This window comes from Mauremys reevesii, linkage group 2 (genome assembly GCF_016161935.1).
Source record: "Mauremys reevesii isolate NIE-2019 linkage group 2, ASM1616193v1, whole genome shotgun sequence".
NCBI lineage: Eukaryota > Metazoa > Chordata > Testudines > Geoemydidae > Mauremys > Mauremys reevesii.
The window spans coordinates 182458955-182474546 of NC_052624.1; the positions used below are offsets into that span (position 1 = coordinate 182458955).

At 41.1% G+C, this 15592-nt stretch overlaps 1 long non-coding RNA gene across 1 annotated transcript in view; it reads left to right on the forward strand.

Annotated features, from left to right (window-relative positions):
* Nucleotides 1-3215: 3215 nt before the first annotated feature.
* LOC120399444 overlaps nt 3216-15592 on the forward strand; it is a 47007-nt gene continuing 34630 nt past the window's right edge. Inside the window, exon 1 of the long non-coding RNA XR_005595169.1 lies at nt 3216-3648. This is a non-coding gene — a long non-coding RNA (uncharacterized LOC120399444). The remainder of the gene's footprint in view (nt 3649-15592) is intronic.

The window sequence follows — 15592 nt, forward strand, 5'->3', positions numbered from 1 at the left end:
AGGCTGGTGGATTACTTTTGTTACTACGTTCAGAGAAGACTATTGCCGTTCTCTCTCTTGTAAGGCTACTGTTGAAACCAGTTGGGTCATTAAACAATGCCATCCAGGCATCTGCTACAACAGTAGAAGATCTTTGTCCAGCAATAAAAGTTACATTTGGCTCAATCAGAGAGCTATCCATTGAAAAAGTACTGGAAGAAGCAAAGACTTCAATCCAGAAGTTGACTAATGAAGGCATTTATATTGAATCCTTAGTGAAGAGGACAAGAAGTATTTAAGACAACTGAAAAAGTACACAGACTTGATAATGAAAAATCTACAACAGCAACTTCTAGATTCTACTCAGCCTCTGCGTAGCTTTTACAGCTCCCTGTCCTATAAACACTGACAGCTGAGTGGAGTGAGGCACTACCAGCAATGGGGCTGCCATGTGCTCAGGACAGAATAGAGAATTTGAACATAGAGTGGAATGTCATATGATGAATGAATGAAGATTTGACTTCAACTTCTTTTTTTATCATCACTAGTGGCTCGACCCAATCTTTATGTTATGTTTCCTGGGATGAAAGAAGTAGGAGTTCATCTCTTGCTACTCCCAGTCACAACAGCTACAGCTGAGCGTTCTTTTTCATCATTGAATAGAATTTTGTGTTCTGATAGAAGTCACCTTCCGCCTGTTCATGTGAATGAACTAATGAGCATATCAATTGAAGGAATGGAAGTTCCGGACACATGAGAAGCCACTGAAGATGAATGCATTGCATTCAAGAAGTTCATTAACAGAGTTGTGCAAAATTATAACAAGAAACCAAGAAGGATGTAGATGTAATGCTTCATAGAAGGTTTGAGTAGCCAACTTTAATTTGTGCAATGATTTTAAAACATGAATTAAATCTAATAAAATGGTCATGAAACATTTTTCAGTTTTTACTATGGTGTCATACAGCCCAGCATCACCCTCAAAGTCTCACCCCATATCAGCCCTGACCCTCCCACTCGCCCCCCCTACATTCAAACACCCTCCCCTAATTTCAATTCCTGGGGAAAACACTGCCTGTGTAAATTGGTATTTTTAGTATGCTGGCTCAGACAGAGTTAGTGTCTGTCTAGCCACACTAGGAAGCATGCTCCCAGCTGCAATGTAAACATTTCCTTAGATACTATGCGATAGAGAGTCCCTCCTTCCCTTTTCAACTCTCACCAATTCAGCTTAGTAGCTTCCTCCCTTATCTAATGGCAGCACCAGCCTTTCACTTCTGTTTTCATTCTAACAAATTCCCTTCTCATTTCCACTTCTGCCTCTTATTCTTCTGCAGAATCAATCCCCCCACGCATGCCATTTCCCTTATATCTGCTCTCTCTTCTTCCACCTGATGAGTTCAGTCCTACTGTGCCTTCATCAGCTCCCATGCTGACTTCCATTCCGTATTTCCCCTAGAACTCCTGCTCCATCTCTGAGAAACTTACCTTAGTGCATGATTGCTTATTCCACTATTCTCTCCATGTTCCCTCCTCAGAGAAAGCTGGCTCTCTCCATTTCATTTGATAGCATTTCCCTTTACCTTTACTGCAGTGGTGGTAATACTGAGTTCTTGTTCTAAGCCATCTGTTGCTTCCAGCTCCTCCTCCTCCCTCTCATAGTCTATGGTTTATCTGCTGCAAGAACCTTCTTATAAGAACATAAGAACGGCCATACTGGGTCAGACCAAAGATCCATCTAGCCCAGTATCCTGTCTACCGACAGTGGCTAATGCCAGGTGCCCCAGAGGGAGTGAACCTAACAGGCAATGATCAAGTGATCAATCTCCTGCCATCCATCTCCATCCTCTGACAAACAGAGGCTAGGGACACCATTCCTTACCCATCCTGGCTAATAGCCATTTATGGACTTAACCACCATGAATTTATCCAGTTCTCTTTTAAACGCTGTTATAATCCTAGCCTTCACAACCTCCTCAGGTAAGGAGTTCCACAAGTTGACTGTGCGCTGCGTGAAGAAGAACTTCCTTTTATTTGTTGTAAACCTGCTGCCTATTAATTTCATTGGATGACCCCTAGTTCTTGTATTATGGGAATAAGTAAATAACTTTTCCTTATCCACTTTCTCCACACCACTCATGATTTTATATACCTCTATCATATCCCCCTTTAGTCTCCTCTTTTCCAAGCTGAAGAGTCCTAGCCTCTTTAATCTTTCCTCATATGGGACCCTCTCCAAACTCCTAATCGTTTTAGTTGCCCTTCTCTGAACCTTTTCTAGTTTGAGATGAGGAAACCACATCTGTATGCAGTATTCAAGATGTGGGCGTACCATGGATTTATATAAGGGCAATAATATATTCTCAGTCTTATTCTCGATCCCCTTTTTAATGATTCCTAACATCCTGTTTGCTTTTTTGACCGCCTCTGCACACTGCATGGACATCTTCAGAGAACTGTCCACGATGACTCCAAGATCTTTTTCCTGACTCGTTGTAGCTAAATTAGCCCCCATCATATTGTATGTATAGTTGGGGCTATTTTTTCCAATGTGCATTACTTTACATTTATCCACATTAAATTTCATTTGCCATTTTGTTGCCCAATCACTTAGTTTTGTGAGATCTTTTTGAAATTCTTCACAGTCTGCTTTGGTCTTAACTATCTTGATAGGTGCTTCACAGGGAATGAACAGAACAGGTAATCATCATACTATTGATGTGATCCTATTTCATACTTGTTTCTTCTGCTAAAATTATCTCCTCTCCCAGTGCTCTGTCACTCTTCTTGAAAGGTAACCAGTGAAAGGATTCACCTTTTAGTCTTAAGGCCATTCATAACTCTGCCTCTTTCTCAATTTCTTCTGCTCCCCCTTCCATTGCATATGTGTCCTCCAACTAAAGTCCCTTTTTACACACTCCCACTCCATGATTATGCTATTTTTAATGTACCCTTTATGCTTGGAACAGTCTCCGTTTCTATATCAAGCAGCCTCTCTCTTTTTATTCAAATCCCTCTTTAAGACACCTGTGGAAGAGTGGACTAAGTCCGGAGGTCTTGTGGTCCTGCATCACCCTGCCTCAGAACAGAGCAGTGAGAAGTCCCCCAGGCAGCTTAGAGTGGCTGCAGAAGAGTGACCAATCAGAGGGGTTGTAGGAGTGACCAATAAGGGGCCAGAAGGGCCAGATAAAAGGCAAGCAGCAGAGCAGAGCCTTCAGTTGCTATGTGGAGCTTGATGAGGGTGGACTGAGTGCCTGGCTGGCTAGACAAGCAGTAGGCCACAGGCAGCTCACTGCAGAGAGCTCATCAAGCAGAACTGAGCCAAGGGAAGGCTGCCAAAGATCAGGTGCCTGGCTGGCTCATAGAGTAGCAGCAGGACCATGAAAAGGTCAGTGCTGGCAGGCTGAGCCCAGGGGACTGAGCCCAGGACCTGGCCAGTCCAGACAAGGGTACCGCAATGGGCCCTGGCTGGGTGGTTGAAGAAGGCAGTGCCTCAGAGAAGAAGCCTTAGAGCTACAGCCCCATACCAGGGCCAAGATAAAAACTCGGGACTGTATACCCTGGAAGTGGGGACAGTGTGTGCAGCTTGGCTGGAGGCTGAGCTGCTGAAGACCAGCCGAAAGAGCCAGCAGTCGGGAGGCGCTTGCAGCAGGCAGGAGCCACCCTGATGTAAGATAAAAAAAAAAAAAGGCAGGCTCACACCTAACCGAGAGAAAGGGGAGCCATGCATGAGAGGTGGGTGCCCCCAGCATCCGAGAAAGAACTGTGTTTTCAGGCACTATTGGCCAGAGAAAGGCGGGTCCCAACCCTGTTACAACATCCCTTTGTGTAGTCCGACAGGGATGTATTAAAAGAATTCTCTCCTTCAAGATTAATCCTTCATCTGGAGTATTGTATATCTGATATGTATTGTATTGCCAGTATCTGATTCAGGGCAGTGGTAACGTCTACCTTTGTTTGTGCAGAATGGAGGGCATAAAAAATTATAACATGAAACACTGGGGAAAATTGGATGTTGGGACTGTTCCTGCAAGGTGAGAAGTAGGTTGCATTCTCAGAGAGCTCCATCTTGATCAGCTAGGATTTGCTTCTAGTATAGGGCTTTTTGCCTGTCTGGGCTCAGACTGAGATGAGAATTTGTTTTGCTGTATAGACTGGAATTACTTTTCACCTGGTTGCTTTTTTCAAATTCTATGTTTCATTCTTTGGTGTTGGAGTCATATCTGCAGTTTTGGTCAGAACTCAATTGGTTGGATGGAAGTTGAACCTCTCATCCTGAAAAATATATTGATCAAATCCCAAGCTTTTAGTACCTGCCTAGTTGGGTAGCTGGAGAACAGTGTCTCAAGAGTAGAAAGGGTCAGGCAGTCTTTCATCAGCAAGCTCAAAGACTTGGGAGGTGGGAGTCTGCAGCCTAGAGAATGCTTTGTGTTTATCAGTTATAAAAGCCAATAAAGTGTTCCGCCAACCAGGGAGTAGATGATCGCTGGAGAGTGAAAGGAGAGTAGTGAGCCTTTAAGTGGGAATACTTTAAATAAATGAATCTAGGGATCTTAATATTAACTAAACATTAATTAAGAAATGTTTGCATAGTGCTTAAAACATGGAAAGCGCTATGTATGTGCAAAGTATTATTATTATTTTATTATTGTGAATAATCCTGAATGTTACTTTGCTTGATGGCTCGTGAGATTGTTCAAATAAGTGGGTCCTTTAGAACCCTTCAGCTGGTAAAAACACTTCAGCATCATCATAAAAGAATGTTTTGGTTGGCACTTCTGAGGCTTGGTATATAAGGCCGTCCTTAGAGCTGAGTGGAAGACAGCAAAACTTGGTATCCCATCATTTGAACATTGCCAAGTTTCCTGACTAGAAGAAGAGAAAACATTTTCAAAAACGTTGCAGTGAAATCTGGTGTTGAAATTTGCCCTCAAATACATATGTGGAATAATGTCAGATGGAATTTGAGGAACAGGTATTTCTGATGTTTGTTTATTTCGCTATTGTACCATCTTTACTACTCACTAGGCAAAATCATGCCCATAACAATAAGAGTTGTGGAAAATGAGCCAGTCATGTATCTGCTCCAGAAGCCATCCTTCCAGCAGAGGCAGCATGGCTCATGGAGTTGTGGGGAGGAGTCACAGATCACTTATTGCCGCTACCACTCTTAAAAGAAGCAGCGTTCATCTGTGGCTAGCAGATGTTGCACATTGTAGTAGGCTCCCAAGCCTGCTGGGAGATTGCCCTCTTGTTCCTGTGTAAAGCATCAGCAAAGCATGGTAGCCCTGCTCCCTTGAACACTAGGTGAGAATCCCGATGTTCTGTTGCCTGAGTGCGTTAGAGAGAGAGAGAAGCTCATGGCCTTCTCTCCCCAAATGCACACGCTCAACAGCACTCGCCCAAGACTATTCAGGCTTCTGGTCCATGTTCCTGACCTCTGATGCTCGTTCTCAATGATGGGTCCTGAATTGCTTGATGATAGCAAAATGATCCCTAATATAACAGGTTTTAGACCCTGCTTGCAAGGTTTTTAGCCCTTGAACAGAAGCTTACTGGCAGTAACAGAAACAAGGGAAATGAGGGAAAGCAGGAGGAAGAAGCAAAAACAAATTGGTGTCTGAATCATAGGAGGGCAAAACTAGAGTCCATTAGTGTCCTCTTAACATTGCATTTGGCTGCCCCGGTACTAGTAATTTATGCAAGGATACTTTACAAGTAATTTTAGATCAATAGATACTTTTCTAAGATGTTAATTTGCTTTCATATTCTTGGCACAGTCTCACATGCAGAGAGATTGGGAGGGTATAGATGCTAAAGACAACCAAATAGCAAGACAAATTATTCTCCGCCATTTCTAAATCTCAGCTTGTTTTGCCTGACTTCGCACTCCATCTTAGTTCACTTTTTTCCAAACACCTTGGCATTCTATTTAAGGTGATACTGCTCCGTTTGCAGCCATCATCATTTATTAAGACTGACCCAGTAGCAGCCTTTGGGCTAAAAGTATAGTCCTAATGGGTTCTGGAGATAAAGAGACGATGTGAATGATGGTGCCTCATTTTGGAAAGCTTGTATTGTATATAAGCCATGGCTCCTTAGTAAATGAAAGCCCACCCAAGATTTGGGAAATCTGATGTCACTGAAAAGCTACTATATAAATTGTTTGCTGGCACTAATAGCTATAACGATTTTGAGCCAGGCCTGAAACAAAACCCGAGATCTGAACACCACTGTATTTTGTGGAGGGAAAATGTTCCAAAACCTATATTTGAATTTTGCTGCTCAGGTTAATCTCTAATAAGGATGCTGTTAATAGTATCAGATACACAAGAGTCCTGTAGTAACACAGTCTTAGTGCTTGAAATCTTACTGAAAATCTGTTCTTTTGCCTCCTCATTCCCTAAGTATCTATGGCTTTCCTGCTAACCCCTATGCTTGGGTTTTTAATCACCTCACAACATGCAGGGCTGGATGTGGGTAGGGGGTCTAGAAAATTCCCCTTCCCCACAGGCATTTTTCACTGTGCAGCTGCTGATCATGTGAACATATTCATGTTTCCTTCACAGCTGACACCCTGCAAATGTCTAGAATGATTGGGAATGGTAAATGTGTGCTCGGAGGGAAAGGGGCTTTCTGTGTATAGGGTGTGCATGTAAATTTCCCTGAGGGGTTAGGGGATTCTTTAGTGGCATTAAGACAAGCAGCATGTAAAATTCAGTGCCATCACCAAATAACAAAAAAAATAATAAAACAACAACCCACAAAAAAAACCCCGAAAACTGCTCCTCTTGGGACCATGCATTAGATGAGCCATGGAATCCAGACACAGTTAAAAATAAACATTTTTCTTTATTCTTTTTCCTTGAAAGGAAAATGTTGCCTTGCAGAGAAATTGAATTCTCATTTCTAAACTGGATTTGGGAATTTATACCATAATCACTTATTTTTTATGTTTTTTTTTGTTTGTTTTAAGATCTCCATATACGTTTTTCTCTTTCCCCATAACCCTGCAATTCACAAACAGGACTAAAACATAATGTTGTCCTTAAATAGTCATTTGCAACTCCCAATGATGATCTGTAATTCTCTGATCTGACCAAATACATTCTCTAAGGTAGGATAGTTTTTTCCTTTATGCCTTATGGGTGTCTGAATTTTCCTTTTTCTACGATGCCAACAGCAGTGCTAATTTTTTGTCAAGAGTAGAGTGTGCAGGCTAGTTGGGGACCAGAATTCTATTCTGTCACTTCTAAAACTTTGATCATAACACATTCTCTTTTATTTTATTTCCAGTGTTCTTTTTCTTGTTTGAAATGAAGTTTTGTTTTGTTTTTTACTATTCTAGAAAAACTCTCACCATATTCTATTCTATTTAGTTTCATATACCCCATTATCATGATTTCGCATAAACTCGCATCTGGTGAGCAAAATCAAACCCAAATTACAGTAAATCCAGAAAACCTCAATATAAGTGCAATTATATTTTTGACAAGAGTCTAAAATGTTTAAAGAAGAATCTCTAAAGCGTGAACTTCTGTCAGCACTTGTCTTTTCAGTAAAACACGGCTCGTGCTCCTATACCAGGATTGAATAATCAAGACACCTAATTAACTATACATACTGTCATATTTTACAGCCCTTTTATTTGAAAGCACATGATGGTTTCCCTCTGTAACCTGGTGAGCCTAATATAAGTCAGTGAATTGTTATTTGAGCTAATCTCACCATATTCTATTCTCTATTTAAGGAAATAATAAGGCTACAAAGACACGTTTATTGCATTCCAAATTATTCAGGTCGTTTGTACACAGTGAAGCTCAGTTCAACAAAATTCTGATATGCAACAATGGGGGTGCTTAAAAACAAATGGAAGTGGGGGAGAAGAAGAAAGTTTATTGGGTGTAGATGACATATCTAATTCTAATATTAATGGACTTAGCACCAGTAGATAGGCATGCACACCTCTGTATTTTCTGGTGCATAAATCACCTGATTAAGTATCTTACTCTTGTATGCCAGCAGAGTGTACAAATGTGCTGTTAACCCTTCAACAATTTACAATAATTTCCTTCCATCAACATGCGCCCCACAACTAGAGCTTGTTGGGAATTTTTTGACTAAATGGTTTTCATGAGAAAATGCCGATTCATTGAAACCTGAAATTTTCATGAAAATTTTCAACTAAACTTTCTTGGTCCAGGATGGAATTTCAGAGAAGGGGGAATGGTAGGGAGAGGGAGACCCCACAATTGCCAATGGCCCTATGGATTAAGTTAGGGCACTCACTTGGGATGTGAGAGACCCACACCAAGCAGATCTGAATCTGGGTTACCATATCCCAGACCACGTGGACTGCTCTCACCAGCAGGCAATGGGCTATTCTAGGGTCTCTCTTTCTCCTCTTTTTTGCAAAGTATATCTAAAGGTCTCATTTTTATTCCAGAGCAGAACAAAAACAAATGTTAATACCTTTAAATTGTTAGTGAACCAGAATTCTTGTTTTCTGGCCAGCGTTACCCATGACTCTCCCTGAACCATTGATCCTTTCCTTTCCTCTACTCCTCAAAAGCAAGTGATCCAATCCCCACATGTCTTGCACCTGTCCACAACCTTGCTGAAACTCATCCCCTTGCTACACAAATGCCAGTTCCCTCCAGCTGCTCCCCACCCAGGCAACGGTGTTCCCCAGCCCCCTGCAATTACATGACCTACTTCCCTGACTACTGAAGATTTGACCAACCTCCTAGCTGCTGAATCCTGCCCTTTTCCAAATGGGAAACAACAGCAATGAAACAGACTCTCATATCTTGTGGGATTTGGGGGATTTCTGAGGGCCAGATAAGGGATTAGATGATGTCTCTCTCCAGTTGAGTCCTATCCTTAGTACCAACTACCTGGGAAACTCTCCTCAGTCTCTGGATTAGCTATTTCCTCTCCATCTTTTTCCCAAATCCTTGGTATATCCAGTTTCCAGATGTCAGCCAGCTGGAAATTGGTCAGTATTTGAATGGTTAAACTCTACTGTAGCCATTAAAATGGTGTAAAATATTCCCATTGCTAATGCAAGTTCACATTTTTATGAAGTGCGAAAAACCAAACCAAACATCAAAAAACAAAACAAAAAAATTCTCCCCCAAACCTCCTGAAATATTTTCAATTCTTGAGGTTTTTTGTGCTCTCTTTGTCTGAATAAAAATCTTTTCTCATTTTCCCATGTGAAAGCTCTCAAAGAGGAAAAATGGTTTATTTTCATAGGCAAGGATGGAATTGCAAGGTCCATAATTACTTTCCATTAAGGAAAGATAAATTTGGCAAAAGTAATGTGTTGGTTGCTTTTTAAATTGATTTTAATTGTTTTTCAGTTCTCAAATTTTAAGAATGTACAGTTTGTTAGAAGAAAGAAATTAATTTAGTTTATGGTAATAAATGTTAATATCTTAGGGACTTTCTGCTGGGTAAACTGTTAATGAACTACTTATTGTAATAAGAACTATGACCGATAGTAACTGTTTGCAGCATTTTCTTTTCAGTATTTTCATCTATGACACATTTAGATACCCTCACAAACACATTTAAAATCATAGGGTCTGCTCTTGAAAATGCTTACGTTTGTGAATGGGCTCTACTTTTTTGAGTAATCTTATTAAATTAAGGGGATTACTCAGATGATTTATTAGCAAATAAACAGTTTGACCAAATGAATTCAAGTAGAAGGACAAAAACAAATACAATATAAATTAATAAACCCTCACCCATGCACTAGCACAACATACAATAATTATACAGTATAGTGACTGGAGTATACAGTTGTGCCCCTGTTGACATACAGCAAAGTGTTAGTTTTGCCCTGCATTCTGTCTCTGAACATTCATTTGACAACATTACGGATCAAGGAAAATAACCGTTCTTTCACTACATTGCCATGGCACAATCATCTAAGTTTTGTTTTTAATATTAAGATTATTTTGCAATTTTTTTTCACGTCTCTACCTTGCATCATATTGTGTATTTGTAAGGAAAGAATCCTTTATTTAAAAGGTTACAGGATAATTAGGAAAAGGCCTTTTTTATATTTTTGTTTTTTGCTTGGGACTTTTAGTGCTCACAGTAAAAGGACCTCCAGGCATGTGTTACTGTGAGATAAAACACATTTTGCATCATTGTTTTCACCTTTGCATCTTGGGTTGCTGTCTTCACCTCCTCGCTGTAACTGGCCCTGAGGCATGCATTATCTTGTATCAACATGCATTCTGACATGTCTTGTCCCCCGAATGAATAAAAAACGTGTTTAGCAAATAGGGAAGTGTTGGGACAGATGGAACCCTGTAGATCTACCTGGAGGAGGCCTGCTGAATGTAGATCTACCCCTTCCCACATGCTGGAGATAGTAGGGAACACCAGCTTGATGGCTCCATCTTCCCATTCTTGAACTATAAAGGGTTTGGTGCAAGTCTGTGGATCTACATCTTGTTTGTCCTGATCCACGTACTTAAGCACATGCTTAGCTTTAAGCACATGAGTAGTCCTGTTGGACAACTTATGCTTGAAGCTTAAAGCATGTGCTTAAGTGCTTTTCTGTATGGCTGCCCCAAGAAAGGTTATAGTGGGGCGTGCTGTCTGGGCAGCAGTGAGGGGATACACTGTCTCTGCCATCGCGCGTGTGGCATCCACTTGGATTAATACAACATGAGGCTGTAGTAGCACAGAATTAGAGTGCAGCTGAACTTTCCTTCTAGGGGAAAGGAAGGAAGGTTCCATCGGTAGTTCTTGGCACAGGAAGCCCTGCTAGAATGGCTTTACCAGAGAAGAACAGAAGGATGCCTTGAGGCAGTGTGGACAGCCCTTTGCCTCCAGCAAGATACAACTCTAAGCTGATATGTGGGGCTTGGGTTCTTAACTACCACATGGAGGTGGTGAAAAGACATTCTCCTGCTCTATGGAAGAAACTCAGTGAGGAGGAATCTCACAGTGCTTTCCTCCCACCTATCCCTTGCCCACAAGAGGACATGATCCAGGCCTTAATGATTCTCACTTATTAAAATGATCATATTAATAGCTGATTATCTTTGTTGTCACCACAGAGAGATTCCTTTAACAGATGCTATTGCTATATGAATTATTGAACAGGAATTCCCTTAAATATCAAGCGGCAATCATATGCTAAGATTAGGACCAGGAGACACATTCTCTTGTTTTGAACTCTGAACTTATTGGGTGACATTTATCTCAATACAGAGGCCCCATGCAAGGACATACACATTACTTATACCCAATTTAAAATCGTAGAACCTGATCACGTAAACCATTTTCCCCTTCTTTAATTTCAGTGGATATCTTTGTACTACTCTGTACTACCTATTAGCAGTTTTCATCATTATGCCCTAAGAATACTGTCCCATAGTAAGCTACTCCAATTGCATAATAGACAGAAGATGTCATACAAGACGGAAGGGGATGATCACATTACCATTTATTTGGGAATTAGCATTGAGCCTAACCCTGACACGGACCCCTGATATTGACAAGTTTGCCCAACCTCTGGTGCAAAATACACACACACAGCGCTCAGTTATGGTTTTGCCATGAGCCCTGAGCAAGGGAGACAATTTATTGTTTCCTTACCCTGGAGTAGACTGGAAGGCAGATTGTAACTCTGAGTTACACTCTCTCAGTTTGCCACTGCTGTGCAGAGGAAGTATACTACACCAGCGTAGCTACTCTAGACATAGCTCCGCCCACAAACCAAATCACCACCTCCTGAGTAGTGTGGTGAGGGTGTAGCAGCCAATTAAGTACAATCCAGGTAGCTGGTGCAAGACAATAAGGGGGCATCTTATACCCACATACTTATTTGTGTTGACATGCAAACTTGGCCAAGATCTGGCTCATAATATTATATCTACATTCTTTATTACACTTTGTTACAATCTATGTTGTCACTCCTTGGGGATTAAAAATCTAATTCAACAAAATTGATCATTCACTCCTTAGTCATCTGAGTAGTCTCATTAAAGTCAATGTGAATATTCACATGGATAAGGGATGCAGGGTAAGGCTTTTAATTCCTATAGCATTCTTCTTTAACTGAATCAAAATATTACTCTGTATCTGGATTAGGTTCAGTTGCAGATGAGAGACTGTTGTTTGGCTTTTGGGTTCCATTCACATGACTCTACTCATAACCCATATATGGTAATTTATATGACATGCTCTCAAGAATATGTCATGGGAAAAATAATATTTAAATAGCCAGATATCTGATGCAAAATGTATATGGTTAACCCTTGTACCTCCCTAGGAAACCTCTCCCAAGTTCCTCATATCTTTGCCTTTCACTGTTTGAGCTGGTTTGTATAGTAAATACAATGACAGATCTTTGGCCTGCATTCTTGTGCCAAATGAGGATGAGAACAATCTGCATGAGAGTCACATTCCTAACAACCAAATCTAACCAAATCTTCAAAATTCAGTATCTTCCACATTCCATGTGTGCATTCAAGCTAGCAGGACATGCATTTGCATATGCAGCTGGTTAGTTGTGTTTGTGAAAAATCATGTTTTGAGCATGTCTCATGGGCACATTCCTATTTTGCAGGAGTGACGTAGGCAGCAAGTTGTGAAAACCTGGCCTAGTGAGCCAAAAATATTAAACTAAGATTGATTGACTAATGCAACCGATAAAAACAAAGAAATATAAAGCTTAGGCTGTCGTCTTATTCTTTCTTCTCCCTTTTTATGCCTAATTATTGCAGAGTTCTAAGTGCCATTAGTGAACCTACTCTGTGTGCAGCATTTCCTAGCCTATCTAGGGACACAAAAACCCATTTTTTTTACTTTTCCATTGGAACCTACAGTCACTGGGGAAATGCCATGTAGCTAAGATTGTGGGTAAGTGATTTGGAATAGTTAGATGCTTCTTAATATTGCAGCTCTGTACTGCTAAAAAATATTTGACTATTGCACTTCCATCTGAGTTAATTTATGGCACCATTTTTAATGCTATCACAGGAAATACTTGTTGCTTCAAGGAAATACCTCGGGGAATGCACTGTACTATGCTAATTGTCCTATGCAGTAATATCACTCTTGGAAGAAATGATACTTCCTGATTAGTAGAAATTGAGAGGATTGTTCTGAATCTTTAATGTGTCAATAATTGCTGGCTATCAGATATTTACAGTGATCTAAATTCTGTTCTTGGATGCATGTGAAAGTATCTCTTATTAAAGTGAATGGGCGCCCCATGGATATTTGTATACTAGGGTAGAGTATTGTCCCCAAAAATGTTTCACAGGGATAACTGGAAAGAGATTGATTCACTTGATGTAAATGTTAGAGAGAGGTATTGCAGTCCAGGAAATAAAGAATCTGAAATTTCTGATTTTTTTTTGCTATAGAATTATGGATGCAATCTGTATTTTGACCTCTATGTGTATATTTGTGACACTGACATTTCTGGAACAGGGGAGTAGTGGGGGCAAAACCCTAACTTATTTCAAGACTGGACTTGATATGTTTATGGAGGGGATTGTATGATGGCATATGGACCATCTCCAACTGCCGGAGATGGGACACTAGATGTGGAGGGCTCTGATTTATTAAAGAGAAGTCTTTCACAGGTGTCTGGTTGGTGGGTCTCGTCCAAATGTTCAGGGTTTAACTGATCACTATATTTGGGGTCAGGGAGGGATCTGCCCCCTCACTCCACCCCCTCGGTCAGATTGTCAGAGGCCCTGGGCATGGGTTTTTTTTTTTTTTTTTTTTTTTATTGCAGCATGAGGCATGGGTCTCTGGCTGGTTTGAACTAGAGTAAATGGTGGAGTCTTTGTAACCTGAAGTCTTTAGGTCCACGCAGTGTGCAGTAGCAGTCAAAAAAGCAAACAATGTTAGGAATTATTAAAAAGGGATCGAGAATAAGACTGAGAATATCTTATTGCCCTTATATAAATCCATGGAATGCCCTCATCTTGAATACTGCATACAGATGTGGTTTTCTCATCTCAAAAAAGATATAGTGGCATCAGAAAAGGTTCAGAGAAGGGCAACTAAAATGATTAGGTTTTTGGAATGGGTCCCATATGAGGAGAGATTAAAGAGGCTAGGACTCTTCAGCTTGGAAAAGTGGAGACTAAGGAGGGATATGATAGAGGAATATACAATCATGAGTGGTGTGGCGAAAATGAATAAGGAAAAGTTATTTACTTGTTCCCATAATATAAGAACTAGGGGCCACCAAATGAAATTAACGGGCAGCTGGTTTAAAACAAATAAAAGGAAGTTCTTCTTCACACAGCGCACAGTTAACCTGTGGAACGCCTTGCCTGAGGAGGTTGTGAAGGCTAGGACTATAACAGGGTTTAAAAGAGAACTAGATAAATTCATGGAGGTTAAATTCATTAATGGCTATTAGCCAGGATAGGTAAGGAATGGTGTCCTTAGCCTCTGTTTGTCAGAGGGTGGAGATGAATGGCAGGAGAGACATCACTTGATCATTGCCCTCTGGGGCACCTGGCATTGGCCACTGTCGGTAGACAGATACTGGGCTGGATGGACCTTTGGTCTGACCCAATATGACCATTCTTATGTTTTTATGTACATCAAGATTTGAGGACTTCAGTAACTCAGCCAGAGGTTATGAGTCTGTTACAGGAATGGGTGGGTGAGGTTCTGTGGCTGTGATGTGCAGCTCACACTAGATGATCATAATGGTCTCTTCTGGCCTTAAAGGGTATGCCTACAACTGCAATTAAAACCAGCAGCTGGCCTGTGTCAGCTGATTTGAGCTCACAGGGCCATTTAATTGGGGGTGTAGAGATTCAAGCTTGGGCTGCAGCCCAGGCTCTAGGAGGCTGCAAGGTGGGAGGGTCCCAGAGCTTGGGCCGAAGCCCAAGCCTGAATGTCCACACTGCAGTTAAACAGCCCCTTAGCCCAAGACCTGCCAGCCTGAGTCAGCTGGCACGGACCAGTTGTGGGTTTTTAATTGCAGTGTAAACATATCCAAAGTCTGAGGCTCAACAGACTGATCCTTTCCTGGACAAGGAGAGGAATGTGGCTCAGAATAATATCCTGGCTGGGGAAAGCCAGGGTAGATTTTCTTTAGAAGGAGGCTTCTTGTACAAGAAGGCTGTCATAGGGAAAAATAGATGCTCTGATGAGGTTTGCCAGCAGGTGCTTGTGCCTGATGAGTATGGGACAGAGTTGCTGCAGGTAGTTCATGATTGTCCCTTTGCAGAACATTTAGGAGTGGAGAGAACCTGTGATAGGCTCGAACAGAATTTTTATTGGCCTCATGTGTTTGAGACAGTAAAAAATTACTGTAAGAGTTGTGTTTTATGTCAAAAGCATAAGAGGTTAAAGGGACTCTGCAAGGCGCCTTTGCAGTCATTGCCCATCATTAAGGAGGTGTTTGCCAGAGTGTCTGTAGATGTTATGGGATCCCTACCTAGACCTTCCAGAAATGGAAAGTAAATAAATACTAGTTGTAGATTTTGCCACCAGATACCCTGAAATCACAGATTTGTCTAATATAGAAGCTGAAACCATGGCCACTGCCCTAATTACTATTTTTAGCAGAGTAGGTTTCCCCAGGGAAATCATGTCAGACCATGGC